The sequence below is a fragment of the Nymphaea colorata genome, chromosome 10 (genome assembly GCF_008831285.2).
Source record: "Nymphaea colorata isolate Beijing-Zhang1983 chromosome 10, ASM883128v2, whole genome shotgun sequence".
Classification (NCBI taxonomy): Eukaryota; Viridiplantae; Streptophyta; class Magnoliopsida; order Nymphaeales; family Nymphaeaceae; genus Nymphaea; species Nymphaea colorata.
The window spans coordinates 5711354-5734420 of record NC_045147.1 but is presented as its reverse complement, the minus strand read 5'-3'; the positions used below and the strand labels follow the sequence as shown (position 1 = coordinate 5734420).

General features: G+C 34.5%; 1 pseudogene; it reads left to right on the top strand.

Moving 5' to 3' along the window:
• Window positions 1–3966: 3966 nt before the first annotated feature.
• LOC116262211 (actin-depolymerizing factor 2-like) lies at window positions 3967–7659 on the top strand (annotated as a pseudogene).
• Window positions 7660–23067: the final 15408 nt, after the last annotated feature.

Below are 23067 nucleotides of genomic sequence, written 5' to 3'. Positions count from 1 at the left end.
ATGTGGATTCTCAATTCTTTTGAATTTCTAAACTTCATAGGGAGTCCTTCTAGATCTTCATCATCTAACCCTTCACAAAAGTCATTGTGGGAGTAAAACTTCTTGCATCAGTTCTAGATATTCATCACAGCCCTTTCCATCGATTCAGGATTGCATGGAGTAAGGAGTTCTTCCTCTGGAGTTTGTGGTCCTCTTCTAATGGTGTCGTCAGCATTGTGATGATTACTTCCTCTTTCATTACTTCCACATTTTCTTGTACCATCATTATTATTATTCCTTGTATCACTTTTCGTGATTTTTTGTACTTAGATCTTGCATCAATTGTTAAATCATCTGCCTGATGGATCCTAAAAGTATTGGATTTACTTCTCCCCCCATTGCATTGGCTTCTTCATTCCTATTCTCTTCACTCACATTGTCATTAGCAATGGTTCTTCTAGGAGACATATTGGTTCATCAATTGTCTTGTTTTCACCTATTTAGAAAAACATGATTAATTGGGAATGATGAGGATGTGGGATGACATAAGAACCACACAATATGTAATGAAGAGGAGAACCAAAACTGGAATTTTATTTATTTAAAATATTTGGAGTACAAGAATAAAGTCAATGATAGTAAGGAATAGGAGAACGTAACTCCACCATGACATGTACAATCTAGATCTACTAGGTTGACCATGAGTAAAATAGTTCCTCCCAAGGGCTAACCAAGTCGCTTATGCCAAACCATATGCATCTCTCTAAGTGATAAGGTACGACAAAAGATGGTCCTGTCAGCAACAATGCTCGTTTTCCACTCATCATAAGCATACATGGCTGGTTGCTCCTCCCACTAAAAAATGTCTCACACAACATGTTGGTCACTCATGTCATCAAGTAGCTGGCAGTATGTCTATAGAGAGAGAATGTAGTCACTCTACATCCTGAAATATCGTTGATAGAACCACTCCTAAAAGAACAAGGTGCATCCTTCTATTATTGATGACTACATCATGGCGTATCTAGTGAGACTTCTGAACAAAAAGGACAAGTCCTGTCATGGGCTACCAGGGTCCTAATGTGATAAGTTCTCCACATCTTGAATAGCTTAATATCATACATTGCCTGTTGGTGAACATGAGCAGTCCAATGGTGCACAAAAGCATGGCCTTTCGAGTCCTCTCTTGTGTGGACTTTGATTTGGTCAACAGATGCTCTACAGTGCCTCCTAGGTGAGCGTTGATGTCCATGACCAGAAGGTGCTAACTCCTAATTTTTGTCTACAAGTTCTATGATAGAAATTGAATCAATCTATGAAGTAACTCCTTGTGGTTGATTATCATTTGTTGACCAAGAACTAACAATGCATTAGGTCTTTAATATTTCTTGTTGGGTTAGGGATGCCAAGGGTGTCTAAAAGCTCGTCCATAAGCCTGGGTCATCTATCTCCATAGGAACCAGAATAAGCATGTGTAGGGGTTCCATCTCTTAGCTAGTGCTTGAAGCAACAGTCCATTCACCTCTTTCTTATGAGCAATGGCAACTATCTCCAATTCACAATCAACAAGATACATAGGTATGCTATCAAGAACTACTCCTGCTACTCTGAATACCATCCTGAGCTAGGAATGTCTGTGCGAAAGATCAAAGTGTCTAAATCTCATCATAGGATGGAGTGTACAACGTGTTTAGGGGATTTGTTTGGAATATAGTGGCTGAACGACAAAAGACAATGGAGGTCAGGACAAACAAATTAGTCAAGATCTTATGATGGCCAAACTGGATTGAAAGTGACTGTGCTTACCTATGCTGACTCAATAGAGATATTAAAATAAATGATAGATATGTTTGGCTTACAATAGACTAGGACAAATCCTAAGCAGTAAGGTGACTGAATTTTAAAATTCTGAAAAGCTTTGGCATAGTAAAACAAAGGACATTTTGAGAGCTGCTTCTAGTTTTTTAGGAAACTCCATGGAATATGCATTCATCAAATAAATTTTAAACAAGGTTAAACCTATATGTGAATACAATATTCACTAAACACGATTCTAACATTATTGTTTTAAAAACAAGCTTGGACACCTGCACTGAATTTCTAAGGTTTTTTATGATCATCAACAGCTTCATATGATATACTTGGATAAAATCCAATTGTATGTTGCATCGACTCCTCCAATGATTCTAAAAGTTGGAGTTTCCCATTCTGCTTGGGCCCTTGCCTATATACAAGGTTGTTTGCAGCAAGTACATGGTAAGGAGGTGACTAGTACATGCCTCTAGTAGGTTGGTTTGGCTGTTGAACTCTTCGAAGTTGTTGTTTCATGGGAAAATATTACGGCATATACAGCGGGACATTGAATAGGTCAAGAATTTTTTAAAAAAGGCTCTAGCGCAATGGGGCCTAAGATAGATATTAAAATCGTAAAAGACCAAACATTGTTTTCAATCAACTCCGAAATTGAGCACGGTTGTGTTTAATCTAAGTCTATGTGAACATGAGAGATTCTTCTCAATTTTAAGTCATGAATAAGTAAAATGCACAAGCAGCATGATGACTCCTAAGTTTCTCTAGAGATAGGACAACAATCATATTTGGACCTTCAATATTTAATCAAGTCAAAACGAGGATGAACTCATTATGGTCGCCACTACTGTTGACCATGCAAAATTTTGCAATCTTGCATGTCATGACTATTGATATGGGATGAAGCAAAACAAATATTAATTTGATTCCATGTTCTTATTAGGGGAATCCTGAGAGATAGCACTCAAATCATCGGTACAGGATCTAACTGTTCTTGCCACTTTATAAGGGTAATTTGATCAAAGACTAGATTAAGTATGTAAGGTCCTGAAATATAACTGTCATGAAGGTCGTAAAATGTCATTGTCATTAAACCTAAATTTGAAATGGAAGAATTTTAGAAAACTAAATGGATCATGAAAAATTATAGAGCATGAATTGGAAATACTTGAATCAAGTAATATAGTTCAGGATCAGTGTCATCATAGATCCATGCAAGGGTTAATTCATAAATCTAATATGAATACATGCAAAGATAGATTCAATGCATAATGGAGACTTGGCTTCTAGATTTGGGACGTGAGCCTACAAAAATCTTAATTCAAAGTTTAGCTGCAAACTAATTAAAGATTATCTGAATATTCAACTAAAGGCATTTAAATTCAAATCCTAACTAATGGTTGATTGAAAGAAATAGATCCAATTCATAAATTATCTTGACTCAAAATTCATGATCCAGGTTCAAAATGAAATGAATGATCCAATCTTATGGTTTATGAATTAGGGTTTTGGATAAAGGTTTGGATTCTTGATCCAAATTGCATCAGATCTAAATCCAAAGATATCAATGCAAAGTCCACATCTATAATCCCATTTTCATATTGTGAGTTTAGTTACCTGATTCTTTGATCTTTGATATCCAAATCACATTGACTTTATCAAATTCAAATTTTGATATGGTATCTAATCTCCAATGCAGTATTTAAATCCAATTCAATCTGATATGGATCCAATTCTTCTAAGATCCATATGTCCAATCTGAATAGCATTGAATGGGGATTGAGTGGTTTGACCAAGACTTTAGGTTAAACCTAACTATGGTTTAGGCTTAACCTACCTAGTGTTTAGTTTTGACCAAACTTAGGATTTAGTTTTAAGTACATGACTGTAGACTCAATATCAAGCCTTCTTTGAGATATTGAGAGAAAACTATGGTTTTATAAGTAGGTTTAATACCAAAGGTTAAATCTCAATCATGAATGAATCTCAGTTTTTAGAAAAAATCGGTCTGAAATGGCCAGCTTGAAAATGTTCAATCAAAAATTATGATTTTGAAAACTATATTTTCGTATAATCAACTTAAGTCAAGTACATGGGATATTGCTGCATGTACATAGCTGATGAACTTAATTTGACTAATGTGAAACCTAAATCTATGTTCATATTTAAAATAAATGAATGCATTGCGAAAGAAAACTACTTGAATACACAAAATTAAGAACATTAATGAAATTAAAACAAAGAAAAACAAATATATGTGCATGAATGACATGATATTTAAAAATGGTATAGCATTTAGATTGAAATTATGCTCCTCACTTACTAAGTCAAGCTTCAGTGGTCTTTTGCTGCAAACTCATTCGAAAACCTAAGTTCATTCGCTGAAGTACAAATGAAGTATTTTGAAATATTGGACATTTCATGATGCATGAATACAATTATCCAAACAAACATATTCTAAAACCATAAAATGATGGTTCACATGTTTAATCACGTTACTTTGAGGTTTTACCAAGAAAAAACATAGAAATAATTGATTAAAAATCCAAAATCGGATAGAAAATCCCTAACCAGATAGAAAGAAAAAATTTTGCCCATCCTAGAAAACTGCAATTATTCTCGGTGCCTTCTTTTATTAGATAAAAAAAAGTAGGCAAATGATCTCCAATCTTCACAAAATGTTGAGTGGAAAATCTCCACATATTAGATAGTCTGTTTCAAAAGATAAATCTAAAAAATCTATTTCCTACAAAAAATATTAAGCAAGAAAATAAGTACAAAAAACAAACTTTCTATAGGAAATAGAGCAAAAAGCAATTTTAAAGCAAAGAGCAAAAAGAAATTTACATCTTTTACAAAGAACTTTAGACTTCAAAATGAAAGAGTGGCAAAGTTACCAAAATTCTGATTGTTACATTGAAATATGCAAATACCATCCTTTGTGGTCTTATTTGGAAGGAATAGAAAACTCAGTTTTGGCTAAACATTTTGGAAAATACTCATGACATGACACAAAAACTATCAAACTTGAAAGCACTAAAAAAGAACAACTATAGAGAAAACAATATGCATGCAAAGTCAAGCCAAAATTTTGCTTTCTGTAAGGTTCAACAAAAAGTTACAGAAAACAGGTCCAAGAAAAGCATTATATTTAATGGTCAAACCAATATAGAATTGCATGAAAATTTAGAAACATACAAAATTTTTTTGCCTTTAATAGAACTAAATTTGGAGTCATAGATTGAGAGACTAAGTTAATTGATCCACAGTAATTTTGGAGTCAGTCTGATAGAGGGGCCAAATCACAACAAAAATATGTAGACATAAACTAGACACATACAGGAAATCATATTTTTTTTATGGATAACAAAATTGATATCTAGTCTAAGAGTTATAGCCATTTGAAATTAAGTGAAGTTCTATCTTGCAACAAGAAGTCTCATTTCCACTTGACTTAAAATTTAACATCTCTTAAACATGATTTTGATGAAAATCCCCAAATGTAATGAAATTAATTACATTAATCAATGAATTAAGCATATTTGAATCAAAAGCAAAGCAAATAATCTAACATTTAGGTACACCAAACTAAACTAAACATGAATCAAATCAGGCAAAGCAATAAAGATCAAATAAGTATGCATGAAAACAATAAACTACGTGTTTGTGCATGAGTATTGTGATTTACAAAAAAAGAAAAGGAAAGTAATGAAGAAAGGGACGTGGAATAAGGAGAGAATGCCTACATGAAGTCCATGAAAGAGAGAGAGGGAGAGAGAGACAGGCGTGTCTTCTTCTTCTTTCTTTAGTTCATCATCTTCTTCTTTTCTTTTTCTTCTCTTCTTCTTCCTCTTTCTAAACCTCTAGAAAACCTTCTAAAAACGTGCACAAAAATGGGGAATCTGATTAGTAAAAGTAAAAAACATAACAAAGTAAAAAAGAGAGAGAGTAGATAGCATAACTTGAGAAAACATGCACAAGAAAGGGGAATAGTGGGTTGGACGCTCCCACCCTTATTTATAATGATTTTGGCTAGATTTTAGCCAATTAATCAAATTTTTAGAAAATAAAAAACATGGATTGTTGATGTCTCAAATTGATCAATGGTTGAGATTTGCTTGAGAAATTGATTAAGGGCTCACATTCACTTAGGGGGCGTTTGATACCCTGGAATTATACTGTTCACTGGGAAAAAAAATTCAAAAATTTAAAATTTTTTTGAGTCATCAAACGCAGAATTTTTTTTGAGACCATTGACCCTGGAATCGCAAGATTTTTCCGGAAAAATGTTTCCGCCCGGAGGGGTTGAAACATTTTTCCGGAAAAATGTTTCCGCCCGGAGGGGTTGAAACATTTTTCCAGAATTATTTTTTTGCCCGTTAGGGCTCTTCGCGTTGGGTTCCCGTCGTCTTCTCATCTTCCTTTCTCGCCGCTGCCTCGTCTTCCTTTCTCATCTTCATCGTCCACTGCTGCCTCAGCAGGGAAGGAAGATGTGCGAGGCTTCATCCTCTCCGCCTCTGTATCAGTCAATGGCTCTCTTCGACCGCTCCCTCTTCTGATTCTTAAAAGTGAATCGCCCCACCAGCCCTCTTCCTCCCTCTTTCTGCCTTTCTTTCTCTCTCTCTCAATTTTCTGAAGAAAAGCAACTGGACAAGGGAAAAGGATCAGAAAACCTCTTCCATATTTCGATTCCCACATCATTCCAAACCCTAGATTGCAGATCTCTCTCTCTCTCTCTCTGTGGTTCTACCACCAGTATCACCGCTGTTACCTAAAGAGGGGGTTTTGAGCAGCACCCACCTCGTTTGCAGATGGGTCATCCCATAACGTATTGGCAGTGGGTCTGTTCCCCTCGCTTTCGCTCTCTCTTCCTCGATCATGGCTACTCAAGGTCAAGTTATCATCTGCAAAGGTTCTGCCCTTATTCCTTTCATTTGTTCCTTTTCCTTTATTTGTGGTATTTGGGTAGTTTGTTCTTAGGTGTCAAGATGCCATTGATGACTCTAGGGAGCCAAAGGAAGAAGAAAACCCGATCTGCAAATGCTCGTTCATTAATGCTTCCATTTCTTTTGTCTTTTCGTTTATAATTCCTTCGTTTTTGGGCATCTTTGAATTGCTTGAGGTGTTCCCTGAATTGTTAATTTCTGCCGCTTGGAAGATTTTTCTTTCTTGTAAATTGAAGAAAGAAAAATCTTCACCATGTTGAATATGAGACTGGATTGTACTCTGTTGGTTATCAATTCTTTTCGTTCGTTGGGCTTCTCTTTCTTCCTGTTTTAGTATGTGGATTGTGTAGAACGTGCTAAACCATGGTTACCTTGATGAACATGGTCATTGTTGTTCAAGATTGAGGAGAAGATCAAGCAGGTCATTGTTGAGAAACTTGGGGAGCCAAACCAAAGCTATGAGGATTTCACTGCAAGCCTGCCAACAGATGAGTGCCGATATGTTGTTCATGATTTAGCAAGATGTTGTATGCAAGTTCGAAGGACAGGTTCAAGAGAGAACTTGATGGAATCCAGGTTAAACTGCAAGCAACTGACCCTACTGAAATGGGCCTTGATGTTATTAGAGGTCGTGCCAATTAGACTTTGTTGCAGTTGTACGTATGAGATCAATGCTTGAATTTGTGTGTCTACTGTAAACCCATAGAATTTTATTTTTCTGTGTTTTTTGTCTGTATACAAGTGTCTGGTACTGTTGCTAAATGCTAAACTTTTAACTTGATTTTTTTTGTTCTAGAATGACGTGGATCTCGTAATGAGTTAGCTGACTAATGGCTATGTAGTTTGCTTATTGTCAATATTAATTTGTTGTTGAATTGAGAGAATTTGTCATCATGTGAACATAATGAAAAGGTAGCTTCCCATTTCCTGAGTTTAGTTAGTTGTTACATAATTGTAATTGTTGTTCTTTGTGCAATTTCACAACTAAAAATCTGGAAATATATTTCTATACAATCAAACTCAGAAACATAGAAGTGGAAATATATTTCTGAGTCATCACACACACTCCAAAATTGGAATCGGAAAGATTTTTTTCATTCCATTTTTCCATTTCCTATATTTCCAGAAATATAATTCCAGAAATATATTTCCAGGCCATCAAACGGCCCCTTAATGATGTGGTTATTATTTTGGATTTTGAAGAAATTAGAGTGCCCCAATTTTGGGGGAGGGGGACACTCTGAAGGAATTCTCTTTTGAAAATGTTAAAAACCCTGGCCAGCCCTGAGATGTACAGCCGGGATCGATCATGTCCAATATGGATCAAATCAGAATGCTTGATTGAGACTATATTCTAAATTCTAAGTATGGATTTGGATTTTGGATATAGATCAAATGTTTAGATCATGTTTTGGGTTGACAAAAATGAATCTCGATATCAGATATGAGATCCATATCCAAAACAATGCATATTACAAACCTAGATTGCAGATTTGGAATTTAAAATCAGGATCTTAGGTCCAAGCGAAGAACCTAGGCTCTGCCTGGGTTCAAAGAGGTCAAGATCAGTGCCAGGATATTAACTTGGGTTTGTTCCGAGTTTGGAATAGGTAGGACATCGGTCTAGACAAGGCTTAAGTCAACTAGGTTTTGCTTTAGGTCAAATTGCATCTACTAAGTTCAGTTTTGATTTGAGCTGAATTCAAGATGAGTTTAAGATCATGTGGCTCGTAACTTAAAAGAGTATGAAAATCATGCATATTTGCCCAAAAATTGTTTTTCCCCTGGTGTAGAAACCATGTTCTGCAAGTTAGGGTGAATATCAAACTTTGCATAATCATAGACACGGCCAAAATACATGCTTATATGAAGTTTTATGGAAAAATGTCTTGTATTGCCCTTAGAAAATCAAAATTTTTAAAATTGACCAAGCTGTATAATAGAATTGTGGAGGGTAAAATGGAAACAATGATTTTGACCTTGTTCCTGATAAATGAAGGCACTAGTACTTTCTTTGAGTAACATTGGATCTATTGGTGCACTCAAATTCGAGATTGGAATTCCAGATTGATCAAAATTTAGCTCCGAAGTCACAAGCGACAATGTTTGGATTTAGACAACGTTAATTGGTTTAAGAGAGTGACAAATTGCATGATCGGGATGTGATCCCTTTGAAAGGGAGCTCATAACACTCTGTTGAGATGTGTCTGATGACATTAATACAATGAAATCACCAATGTGACTCCAGGATTGTGAGAATTTCAGCTTAGAAGTTTGAGCTCACACTGAGTGCTCAAGACTTGTGAGAGAGATAAGTGTGAATTGTAAATGAGACAGATTTTGGATGAATTCATTTATATTGAGCTAAAGATAATCTACTCTGACACTGAAGAACATGTTGCTAGGCTAACATAGATAACTAGCTATGGATTGAGAAAATTTAAACTGGGACACTCAAAACAGAGGAGAGCGAGTGATCTCGAAGTCAAGCAAACTCTCTAAAGTTCAAATTAGGGGAGTGTGCAAGAAGCAAATTTGAAAGTATTCTCTTAGCACTTAAAACACTTTAATGTGAGCTCAGTGGAGATTGGCAAGGTGTCATGCAAATAATTATTTGAATCATTGAAAAAGTGAGCTCGGTTCAGCCGAAGTGTAGGGAAATGAAAGTTAGGGGTTTTACTAAAAACAGTTTGTTAATACTGAAAAAGATTTGAAAATGAAGTTGGTGAGCTCATCAGATGTTCAAGTGTGAAGCAATTGCTGAAAATTAGTAAAAGTAGGCCATTTTAAGGTATATTTGATCAAATGTGAGTTGGAAATTGGGTTGTGGATGCTCCTAGTGATTTGTGAATATGAGAACTTTAATAATTAAATTGGTAAAACTTAATTCTTAGGAATTCCATTGCTATATCATGAAAATTGGACAAGACTTCAGCAAAATGAGGGTGATCTAGGACAAAATGGTCATTTTTTAAACTAGCAGTTGGTTGGGTAATTTAGGCCCATTGGCCTAACATTTGGATTATAAAATCCATGTTTGTGTGGTCTTCAACCTTTGCATTGAAAAAATACTTGATAAAATCAGCACAAAATCTCTATTAATTAGAGTAAAATAGTCATTTTGGCAATGAAAATTTTGGGGTGTCTACAAGAACTTATTGTAATGACCAAATATTAGCAAAAATTATTACATGATAATGCAATATTATCACTCAATGTACATATTTTTTTCGCCAATCTTAAAGGCAACCCTTATGAATGTCTTCAATTTCATAGACAGAGGTTCTACAATGTTGTCATTTTAATAAGGTGAAGCCTATAGGAAAAATGGTTTTATATAAGTTACAATAATTTATAAATGTTTATAATATCAAAAGAAATTCCTTCATCTGTGAAAAGGATCAAATGCTTCAAAATTAAATAGTATGTACCTATGTGTCTGTCATAATATAATTTCATCCAAGGTAATTGCATCAGTTTTCACCAATAAACGACCTTTTGTCAAATCTAAAATTACCACTTCATTTACTTCTATTGTAACATCATTGTTTCCATGTGGAGGATTCAACCTTGACTCCACATTATCAAGATAACGTGAACAAAATGCCATGCACTCTTCAGTTAAATAACTCGTAACAATAGAACCTTCTAGATGACTTTCATTTTGAACATAAGATTTCAATCTAAAAAGGTATCTACCAAGATAGAAGACATGATTACCAAGTAGTAGTAATAAAATTATTTAAGAAAATACATATCACAAATACTTACCTTTTAATAGGATACATCCAGCGAGAATGTACCGAACCACCTAAGAGTGCTGCTCTTACTAAGTGAATAGGTGAATGTACCATAATGTTGAAGAAAGCTGAAGGAAATATCTTTTCGACACAGTATAATAATCATTTCTTCCTCCAATTTGATTATGTCATTTTTATTCAAAATTTTTGAATACAACTCCTTGAAGAAACCACATAACTCTATAGTCACTGATCTCATGCTCTTCTCATGCTCTTTGGTAGTGTTCTTTACTTGGCTAATGGAAGAAATTGGTGCATCAACATATGGCAATCATGACTTTCAAGCCCAAAAAGTTTGTTCTCTTTTGTGTGCACACCTTAGGAAATGTTTGCAAAGTATCCATCCAAAGCTTTGATATGTTTTAGTACTCTACAAAAGATATCCTTCCCTATTTTGTGCATCGAGAAACATGCTTAAAGCAAATGAACTTTATTAGAATCTTCAAGTCCTACTAACCTTTCCATAACCTTTCCATTTTTGTGATAGTCAGCACTAATGGCAATTGTGTGCCATTAGATGGGTGAAATGAATGTCATATTGACATAGCTTCCAAATCAACCCAACCATATACAGTATCTTTTGATTTTTCTTCCATATTCAAAAGTGTGCCATTGAGGTTGTCGCACACATTTTTCTCTATGTGCCCAAACTGAATGTTGATAACTTCAATTTTGTATAATGCATCTAATCCAAAAACTATGATAAGGGTAGGCCTCACTTCAATAGTCCGATCAAAAGAATGTACATTTTGACGATACCTATGATCCATTGGCAACCACCAGCAGTGCCCCATATAACACTCTTTATTAGAACCAAGCAGAGGATAAGAACATGCATCCTTCTGGAAACAAGGACAAGAAAACTAACCTTTGGTGCTTCCTCTAAACAAATATGTAAGAAAATTAATAATCATCTACAATAATGATGCAAGAAGTTGAAATGTTTCTCGTTTTCATACATCAGACATCTCCACCCCAAACACTCACAATTCTTCAACTCTTCTATAAGTGGTTGTAAATACAAATCAATATCTTGTCCCATATTAACACATATAAGCAATGAGAGCAAGAAATATGGTTGTTTTATACACAACTCATGTCGGCAGCAACCTTCCATGACATAAAATGCTTTTGAAGCCTCGGTACCAAAAGAAAATGATGCACACCATTAGCAGAAATCTTACTTACCTTATCAAGTTTGTTTGTTGTCAGACTAGGTGATTCGCTCTTCCATCTGGATTTCCCACAAAATCACAATTTTCCTTTGTTTTTGTATCCTTCTAACACAATATATAATGTTTTGGACATGCATCTGTCATCTATCTTTACATACTTGAAGCCCAAATGTTCTATAGAAGAAATGTTGATATCATCCTTTTTCCTCGAAATTGTCATAAAAATCAGATTTTATTTTAATTTAAATGGATAAAAATTAAAATGTTGATTCTAAGAGTGTTCGACTCTTGGAAAATGATGAAATTAAGTTTTGCTCCATACGAACTAAGCATCAAGTTGGCAAAAATCATGTGCCACATGTACTCATTCATGCCATGGAGTTCTAAGAACCTTTCCTTCTTTTCAAAATCAAACAAAATTTTAGATTCTTGTCCTAGAAGATCCATTCATTTCTTGGACTATTAAAACACTTTTCGTCTTGTTCTTTAAGGGATACAAATATTAGGGTCTTTTGAAGTATGATTTTACATCATTTTTGAGGCTCAATCAATCATATGTAAGTCTGAAAATTGTTGAATGAAATCAGAAATTTCTAAAAGGCTTTTAGAGAGACGACTAGGTAGGGCTAGAACCTTTTTATTGTTCTTCAAAATATAGTCACTTTGTGGCTGAAAATTGGCATCTCAAATATAGAAAATTGAACATTCTTAAACTAATTCCTATAAAGCATGGTCTAATTTCAGCAACTTGCATACATTTTACATATAGATTGTTGAAATTAAGTAAAAATGAAATGAAAATGATTTTATGGTCTTGCACTATGAAAATCAACAAAATGATCACTCTTCTTGAAAACCAGTTTGGAAACGTATTCCAACCTAATTTTAAAAAAAAAAATGATTTTTAACAAGAGATTGCATGTGTATATATATAACAATATATATATATATATACACGTATCTTACTCTTCAAAATGGAATTTAATCAAGGGACCGCATAACTCATGAATCATGACGATTCATGGCTGTGTTCTTTTACGTAGGAAGATTGAAAACTTGTTTCTAATCTCCTCTACCACCCTTGATCAATTGAATTGAAAGACATGAATCCAAATGACTTCAAATGAAAAGGAAAACAAATGTTCAAGCTAATTTATCCATAATTTTGCCATGCAAGGGTGGATCACATTCATAAGAATGTATCCATTCCTAATAGGCAGTTTCATCACATATGTTGCAGCAAAATCACTCTCTCACAGTGGGATTCTCTCATGGTAAAGAGTTCAAAATGGTTTTAAGCATGTTCTTTTGAAAGGGACGTGGCCTTGGGGCCCTTTTCAAAATTTGATACATGGGTTAGTTTTTTTAGAAAAGCCGACTCATGCATGCGTTATGCATTAACATGTACATTGAATCGTAGGTTTCCCCTAACTGAACATCATTCCCAACTATAAAATAAATGAAAATAAACCCCTCCTATGAATTGTTGAAATTAAAATGAACAAACAAGCTAAAGTATATGAGAAATGAGTTAAAATCACATACCTTGTGGTCGATCTTGATACTTGATCTTCTTCTTCACTTGTTTTCTAAATCAATCAATACTAAGCAAGAATCCAACCTTGGATTCGAGCTTAGCAAAGCTAGAATAAGAATAGCTCGCTTGTTGAAATTTGTAGTGGAAAAGAGAGAGCTTCTCTCCACAAAAATCCTAAGGGTTCACTTACCCTCACTTAGCAAACTCGAAAGAGAGAATAAAGAAAATGAAGAAGAAAATGAGAGAGGGGGGGGGGAGAAGGCTTGGAAAAATCTTCTTTCTCCTCATTGGCTTCTCCCTCTTAGCTCCTTAGCTGCAGCAACTTAATGGAATCTTCAAATTTTCATCTTCCTCCTTGGTGGCCAAGGGGAGGTTTACATAGAAGAGGAGGTAGGTTCAACCACATTCTTACCTCACCTTGGGAACTTGCTTGAGACCTTGGGAACTTGTAAAATGGGTTAAATAGTGTTTAAAGGCTCTAATTGACCATCTTAGCCCATTTACACGGGCTAGGTGGGCTGGGCTAGGTTTGGTCAACATTGGTTCAGACCTAGCTGACCAAATTTTGGATGAAAATGCCCTTGGACAGGGTTTTTCCTTATCTTGTGCTATTTATTTTTTTCTTTGTTTGAAATCGAGCTTTTTAGGTTAAAACCTAGTTACTAAGCTCCAAATGCCATTGAATTATGATAATTCAATTTAAATTTGAATAAAATTTGAAAATTCTATCAAATTTCGTTCGAAAAGGGTATTTTTGTCCATAACTTGATTAAAGATGGATTTCAAAGGAATCAATCTTTGGTTTGAAATACTAAATTTTAATTTGGAATTTGATTTATGTATTTGAAATATCCAAATGTATATTTGTCTTTTATAAACTAATTTAGGTTCTGTAATTTCAATTTGACCATAAAAGGGTAAAATTGTCTAGATTGGTCAATTTCAACCAATTGACCAAAGTCAGAGCTCATTTGTGGGTAGTTTGATTTTGTTTGAGGTAATTTGATAAATTTGAGCTAAGAAAGCTCTTGATTGAGATGAATTGTACTTCGATAGAGTCTAGTCAAAGTGGGTTCGATTCGGTCAAAATCTATTTTCATCCACTAATTGGGTCACGGGATAGACCTACCCTTTTGACTGTGTTGAGCCCAAGTTGACCGAACCTAGCTGAAATTGCACCACATTTGGGTGCACCCTGGTCAAACCTACTTGGATTAAGTAGGTTAGGTGAGTTTGACCAGCCTAGTTATTGCTTTTTGGAAATTGACTCCTCTTTAAAGAGGACCTGGTTAAAGAAGAGAGAGAGACATAAATGTCTCTCTTTTCCTAGGTTTCTCATTCATTTCTCCTTAAAAATGACTTTTTTTCATTTAATTGAGATATTTTATATATATATATATATATATATATATATATATATATATATATATATATATATATATATATATATATATATATATATATATATATATTTTAATGGAGGGGGAGTGACCCCTGGGGGGCTCTTGACCACACGAGCTTGGTGGGGCCCATACGTGGTTTCCACGTAGCATTTGTAGACTGAATTAGATCCAATTCTTAGATTTAAGTCAAAATTTGAATTTTGCAATTGGATTTGGATTTCAAATGACATTTGCAATTGGATTTTGGATGTCAAATGACATTTGTAGTTTAGACTCGTAATCCTACATTGAGATTTGTGTCGCGGGTTAAATTGAGTCTAAATTGTTCTTTAGATTCAAAACTAGCTTTGAAATTGCAATTTTTCACAATTCTTTTGTAAAATTTTGATATCGCTTCAGTTCGGATGTGAAAAAATTTGGGATGTTAACATTGGTCAACATAGGTAACTAGCTATGGATTGAGAAAATTTCAACTGGGACTCTCAAAACGGAGAAGAGATAGTGATCTCGTAGTCAAGCAAACTCTCTAAAGTTCAAATTAGGGGAGTGTGCAGGAAGCAACTTTGAAAATATTCTCCTAGCAGACTTTAATGTGAGCTCGGTGGAGATTGGAAAGGTATCATGCTAATAATTATTTGAATCATTGAAAAGGTGAGCTTGGTTCAGCCGAAGTGTAGGGAAATGAAAGGTTTGTAATGGGAATTCAGCTTCGAAAGTTAGGGGTTTTACTGAAAACAGTTTGCTAATACTGAAAAAATTTGAAAATGAAGTTGGTGAGCTCAGCATATGTTCAAGTGTGAAGAAATTGCTGAAAACTAGTAAAAGTAGGTCATTTTAAGGTATATTTGATCAAATGTGAGTTGGAAAATGGGTTGTGGAAGCTCCTAGTGATTTGTGAATATGAGAACTTTCATAATTGAATTGGTAAAACTTAGTTCTTAAGAATTCCATAGCTATCTCATGAAAATTGGACAAGACTTTAGCAAAATGAGGGTGATCTAGGACAAAATGGTCATTTTTTAAACTAGCAGGAGGTTGGGTAATTTAGGCTCATCGGCCTAACATTTGGATTATAAAATCCATGTTTGTGGGGTCTTCAGCCTTTGCATTGAAAAAATACTTGAGAAAATCAGCACAAAATCTCTATTAGTTAGAGTAAAATAGTCATTTTTGCAATGACAATTTTGGGGTGTCCATATGAAATTATTATAATGACCAAATATTAGGAAAAATCATTTCATTAACAAAATAACATGATAATGCAATGTTATCACTTAATGTACATATTTTTTTAGCCAATCTTAAAGCTAACCCTTATCGAAGTCTTCAATTTCCTAGACAGAGGTTCTACAATGTTGTCATTTTAATAAGATGAAGCCTATAGGAAAAATGATTTTATATAAGTTGCAATATTTTATAAATGTCTATAATATCAAAAGAAATTTCTTCATCTGTGAAAAGGATCAAATGCTTGAAAATTAAATAGTATGTACTAATGTGTCTGTCGTAATGTAATTTCATCCAAGGTAATTGCATCTATTTTCACCAATAAATGACCTTTTGTCAAATGTAAAATTACTTCTTCCTTTACTTATATTGTAACATCATTGTTTCTTTGTGGAGGATTCAACCTTGACTCCACATTATCTAGATATCATGAACAAAATGTCATGCATTCGTCAGTTAAGTAACTCTCAACAAAAGAACCCTCTAGATGACTTCTATTTGGAACATAAGATTTCAATCTAAAAAGGTATCTGCGAAGATAGAAGACATGATTACCAAGTAGAAGAAATAAAATTATTTAAGAAAATAAATATTACAAATACTTACCTTTCAATAGGATACATCCAGAGAGAATGTACCGAACCACTTAACAGTGTTGTACCATAATGTTAAAGAAACCTGAAGGAAATATCTTTTCTAAATGACACAATATAATAATCATTTCTTCCTCCAATTTGATTATATCATTTTCATTCATAATTTTTGAATACAACTCCTTGAAGAAACCACGTAACTCTATAGTCACTAATTTCATGCTCTTTGATAGTGTTATTTACTTGGCTAATGGAACAAATTGGTGCATCAACATACGGCAATCATGACTTTTAAGCCCAAAAGTTTTGTTCTCTTTAGTGTGCACACCTCAGGAAATGTTTGCAAAGTAGTTGTCCAAAACTTTGATATGTTTTAGTACTCTACAAAAGATATCCTTCTCTTTTTTGTGCATCGAGAAACATGCTGAAAGCAAATGAACTTTTATTAGAATGTTCAAAAGTGTGCCAATGAGGTCGTCGCACACATTTTTCTCTATGTGCATTATATCCAAATCATGATCCAGTATGATAGGTTTCCAATAAGTTAATTAAAAAAAATGTTTTTTTCCCTCCAATTTTTGGCAAATGTTGAATAAAAACCATTTTGTCTAAACTGAATGTTGATACCTTCAACTTCATATAATGCATCTAATCCAAAAAATATGATAAGAGCAGGCCTCACTTCAATAGTTCGATCAAAAGAATGTACATCTTGAAGATACCTATGATCCATTGGCAACCACCAGCAGTGTCCCATACAACACTCTTTATTGGAACCATGCAGACGATAAGAACATGCATCCTTGTGGAAACAAGGACAAGCTAACTGACCTTTTGTGCTTCATCTAGACAAATATGTAAGAAAATTAATAATCATCTACAATAATGATGCAAGAAGTTGAAATGTTTCTCATTTTGATGCATTGTACATCTCCACCCCAACCACTCACAGTTCTTCAACTCTTCTATAAGTGGTTGTAAATACAAATCAATATCTTGTCCTAGATTAATAGATATAAGCAATGAGAGCATGAAATAAGGTTGATTTATACACATCTCATGTCAGCAGCGACCTTCCATGATATGAAGTGCTTTTGAAGCCTTGGTACCAAAAGAAAATGATGCACAACATTAGCAGAAATCTTACTTACCTTATCATGTTTGTTTGTTGTCAAACTAGGTGATTCGCTCTTCCATCTGGATGTCCCACAAAATCACATTTTTCCTTTGTTTTTGTATCCTTTTAATACAATATATGATGTTCTGGACATGCATCAATCTTTACGTACACGCATCAAATGCTTCTTTCAACAGTTCAAGTAACGTGGTGAATGCCTTATCGTTTCATTCTCACAAGCACTTTATGTGAAAGAGTCGAACTAACAAAGACAATTTATTGAACTATGTGCAACCTAGGTATATTTCTTCCTCTACATCTTCCAATAACTTATTAAATGTTTCAATTTTTGTAGTATGACTATCATAGCTTCATGCTCCTCTTCATCTAACCCAGTACCGGAGATCGACACTATAAATATATCACACAACATTTCATGCATATCTTCTTCAACTAATTCATCAGATGCATCATCCACATTAACTATTGACGTTGTAAAAGATTCACTATGATTATACCATCGATTGTAGGCTGGACTGATTCCATTACATATTATATGATCGAAGACTGACTGTGGAAGCAAATACAAGAAGTTGTTGCATTTTATGCATAAAAATTTGTTCCCTCCATTAATCTTTGGAGTGTTCGCAGTGGCAAATATAATAAATTCTTTTGCTATAGTCACATATTCATCACTTGTCCTATCAAACATGATAAAGTCTTCAATAAAGTTATTGAAACGTCAATTGGTACCTTTGTTTGTTCATCCAACTCTTGTCTGCTATGGAAATTAGATAACTTAGAAATTTCACTAATCACCTTTCTCCTTAGCAAATCCTTTGAAAATTTAGTTTGTATTACAATATTGACCAGGTTAATGATCCTTGAGCAACAGAATTACTTGAACTTTATTGGAAGACACACCCTTGAGTTTTAGCTTAGTGTTCCCATTGTGTAAAATCGATCTGAAAATTTTTTCATCATTTGTTTTTAGAACCTTAATTAAAAATTGGACTAATAAATTTTATTTAATTTTTGTGATTTTCTAAAACTTTGTAAATTTAAATACGTCGCATTCATCTATAAAGCTGAAATACTTATGAAAGGTCATAATCTTTGATAGCAAAAAATTGGCAAAGTAAATTTATGAGGAATGACAAACTGCTATGTAAAATCTTTTAATTATATATATTAATTGTGTAATGGCATTAACTAACTAAAACTCCTACAAATGGCATAAAATAAAAAATATCTCTTTCACTTTTTTTATCATTCTGTCATTTTATAAGCATGCTTATAACTAGCTTTTTCATGTACGAACATCTTTGTGAAGACATCCTTCCTTATTAATTCAAAGAGTTTTTAACTCATTCATACAGATGGAACTACTAAATAACTGACACAACATAACATTTACGTATATGCACATATTCATATTTTTTAATTTCCTTACTTTTAGGATTGATTTCATATCAAGATCTACAGTTTATGAATTAAAATGCATCAAAATTTTTATTAACCTTAAAAAAACTCTCCTCACAAATACCTAGACAAATAATTTCATAGACAATTGAAACCACGTAGGTTACTTGTCATGTTAAGTGCTAAGATGGAGATGAGAATGTAATGTTATCTCATTATGAACCACATATAAACACAGGGCCTATTCTTTAGCCAATTTTTTTTTTTTAAAAAAAAAACTTAGTGGCCCCTGTCCTGTTGTCTCCAATAGAAAAAAGTTGTAGGATCAAGTGTTTCTCCAATATAAACATGCTTAAGATGGCCTTTTAGTTTTTATCTCTACAAAATTGGTTTTGAGGTGCCATCCATATGCCCCAAACACACAAAAAGCTAAAGCACTGCTTTTCAAAATTTTGGTAGGTCAAAAAATCTCTTAATTCTCTACCAATTGGCTGGTCCATAGGTGCAATAATTTACTTGGTGGGCAAGGTCTTTGGTTCAAGAAGACATACTAGTCAAAGTATGACACTAGTGGTGACTCCATAGGTTGAGGTTGAGTTAGCTGGCACATGGTTTGATGTTAGCCTGACACACCCTTTTGTCATCAAATCTAAGTTCTGATGAGGGGTTTGTGAATCTAAACATATACATGATCGATCACCGCCAGAAAACAGTTTCTCTAAGTTAATGTCCCAACTTATCAACCTTGGGTTCAAGGATGAGGTTATGGCTGAGCATGAAGGAAAAAAGAAAGGGGAAAAACTTCAAGATATTCTGAGAGAAAGTGAAGGACCTAAAAATAATATATGATTGATTATTGTAGACTCATAGGTAAATGCCCCACCTTGCCAACCTTGGGGTCTATATTCAAGGCAGAACAACTGACCAATGCTGAGCATGCAAGAAACTTCAGTTTTTTTCCATCAACCTCAAAAGAAGCATGAAGTGTGAGACAAGTAAAATCTTAGTTGGACCTGATAGCACCTGACGCACATAAGCAGATCATTGCTTGTTTCTTTTTTCCTTTTATTTGACTATAATATAATTCATAAATTTAACCATGTACATGTGTTTGGTGTGGTTCATTAGCTAAATACTGATACTCTGATCACATTTTTTCTATACATGTTTATTATTCTTAATAATTCATATAGTTTCTTGGCTTGATTCTAGCACCATGTAATGAATAACAATTGTGTCATGAAGGAACGACCAAGGATTAACCAGATGAAAACCAAGCACAGTGATCTTGACCATTAATGCCAAGCAAAGGGGAAAATAGGTGTGCCACTTGTATAGATCTAGTTCACACATATGTACTCTATAGGTCTTTTTGATAAGTTTAGATGTTCACAAAAGAGATGCCATCTTTTGCATTAACTGAACTGGAAAATGAGAAGCTACAAAAATTAATGACATTCATAGACTCTCTCAAGAATTGGAGGTCCATGGCTCACCCTAATTGGAAACATGTGTTGGGCTCTCTCATTTGCAAGCAAAGGCGAAAGAAGAAAGGAAGACAAAGTAGCAATGTTCTTTTTGTGTAATTATACATATTAAACAAAGAATGCTGAAATAACAACGTTTATCTGAGAATGACATGGTCTATAAAACCATATTATATAGGCAAAAGTAGACCATCCATCTCTAAGATCACCATCAATCTAGCTAGGGCGGTTTATGGACCCTCAGTTTCCCAAGAGTGCTAATTTTTCCTTTTCCTTAGAGAGCTTCAATTCAGAAAAACTTTCCAAAGAATGGTAAGTTGTAAAAACTAAAATTTATGAAAACAAGGAAAAAGTTATATCAAGTTGAACTCATTGCCATATGAATGTGTGCCACCAATGCATGTTTGTTCAAAAATTTAAGGAAAAATGCTTGTTCTAGTGAAAAGGTATGCTGAGAGGTGAGCTGATCGAAAGTATCATTGCCAATGCATAAGCCATGTATATAGCAGCAGACAAAAAATTATAGAGAGGATGATATACATCAATCCTATCACCAAAAACTAGCTGCAACAAAACTACAGCTCATACCAAATAGAAAGAAGAATCCTGTAAAAGAAGTCATGCAACATGATAAAGGATATATACTAGACTACCCCATGTCATTCCAGTTCCCAGCCAAAATCCTATATCTACTAAGGACTTCCCCAACATATATCATCGACAGATCCTCCAAAAAATTATCAAGTTTCGGTTCCTATAATTAATAGCTTCCCCATTGATTTGGAATTTTTCCTCCTTTAGCATTCCCTTTAGATTCACTTTCGAGCTGCAATTATTTGTCAGAACAAGTTTCCATCTATCAACATTTCTTAGGTGTACTGACTAATTTAACAGGAATCAATTTTTTGCAGTGATGTACACCATCCATGCATGGTTAATCAAATGGATCTTAATGGAATAGCAAGTTAATCGAATTGCACAAACTTGAGTTACTGGGTGACAAGATGATTTCACTTGTTCTATTTAATCTAACCTCTGTGCATGATTGTGGTTGGGTATCTAGTAATCAATTTTTTCCAGCGATGTACACTATCTGTGCATGGTTAATCAAATAGATCTTAATGGAAGTATCTAGGGACATCAACAACTAACTATTAAGAACTACATTAGGAATTAAATGAAATCTTTTGACATGGCTAACAGTTGCAAAGAACAGTCAGAAAAGAAAAAACCTAAATCATAAAACCACCAATCTCATGTTTACCTTTTTGAAAAGAGATCTCGATGGAGGAAACAAAAGAGTAGTGGGTTGTAGAGAGAAACAGTGGATGCCTTCAACCGTTCCCTTCAGCGAGATGGCCCTACCAGAAGGTAGTGATCAAATCGATTAACAAGAAGATAGTGAAGATCGTGAAGAAGATGGGAGAGTTTGTCAATATCATAAGAGAAAAGAGGGAAGAAAGAGAGAGAAAGAGAAATTGCATTGATAGCTGGATCATCGGAGGCCTCTTCGCCCACCAGCTCTGGTGGAGGATGGATCTCTTAATGTGCGTCATTGAGGGGACCAACCACCAGCATTGGTTGATCAGGTTGAGAGGTGCAAGACCAAAAGAATGCTCTTTGTTGATGGCACATAGGGTTGAAAACCTAGAGAAAATAGCTCCCACAACTCCCTTCCCTACTCATTGTGCATCCAAAAGGCTTCTTCATCAAAGGATGAACTCTCTAGTGTCTGCTTCCTTGGCCTCTCTGCCAGAACTTCCTTTAGCTTTAAGGGAACTTTAGCTTTAAGGAAAACTTTCATGCGAATGAATGAAATTTTTTTCTGTGTTTTAATAAAAAGGGAACAATCTGTTTTTAATATGGGCAATCCATTTTTTTTTCAATAACAGCAATGGATTTTGAGTTGTTCCTACTGCTATTATCTGTTGTAGTGTGTTGCCTCTGTGAGTAGAATGGTGTTTTTCACCATCATGGCTCTCTCAATCCCCCAAGGTAGTACTTGATGAGCACCATGAACCTTGCTTATTTGGCACATTACTCCTTGGAGGTTTTGGTCACTATTTCACACATAGCATGACCTAAAGTGTAACACCCCAAAAATTTAGTCTCATAGGGTCATTACATTAAGGTTGCCTGCATGAGGCGAGAACTCTCCAACATAGTGAACTACATGCCAACCTTCCTATGTTTGATTATAAATCTCTAACTAGGAGTTCTCCAAGTTATTGCAATACATGTCGACCAATTCTTGGAGCCATAAATCTGAGGGCTTAATCCTGTTAACAACTTATACAATTGAACTGGATGTGAACCATGGATCGTAAGTACTAGAGCTGTTGGAGAACCATTGCAATGCAATTATGATAATGTGAGAGTTATGCTAGCAATCAAGGCAAGTCAAGTAAGGTAACTGTTATGTCTTATGAGAATTACGTTAATAGTGTAATGCTGGCAAAGTAACACAGTCATAGTGCCTCATGAGAATGATGAGTGTAAAGAGAAAGAAGTCAATGACGTAGCAATTGGCAAGTAGATAAATCTTTATAAAACCTATGGCTCACATTCATGC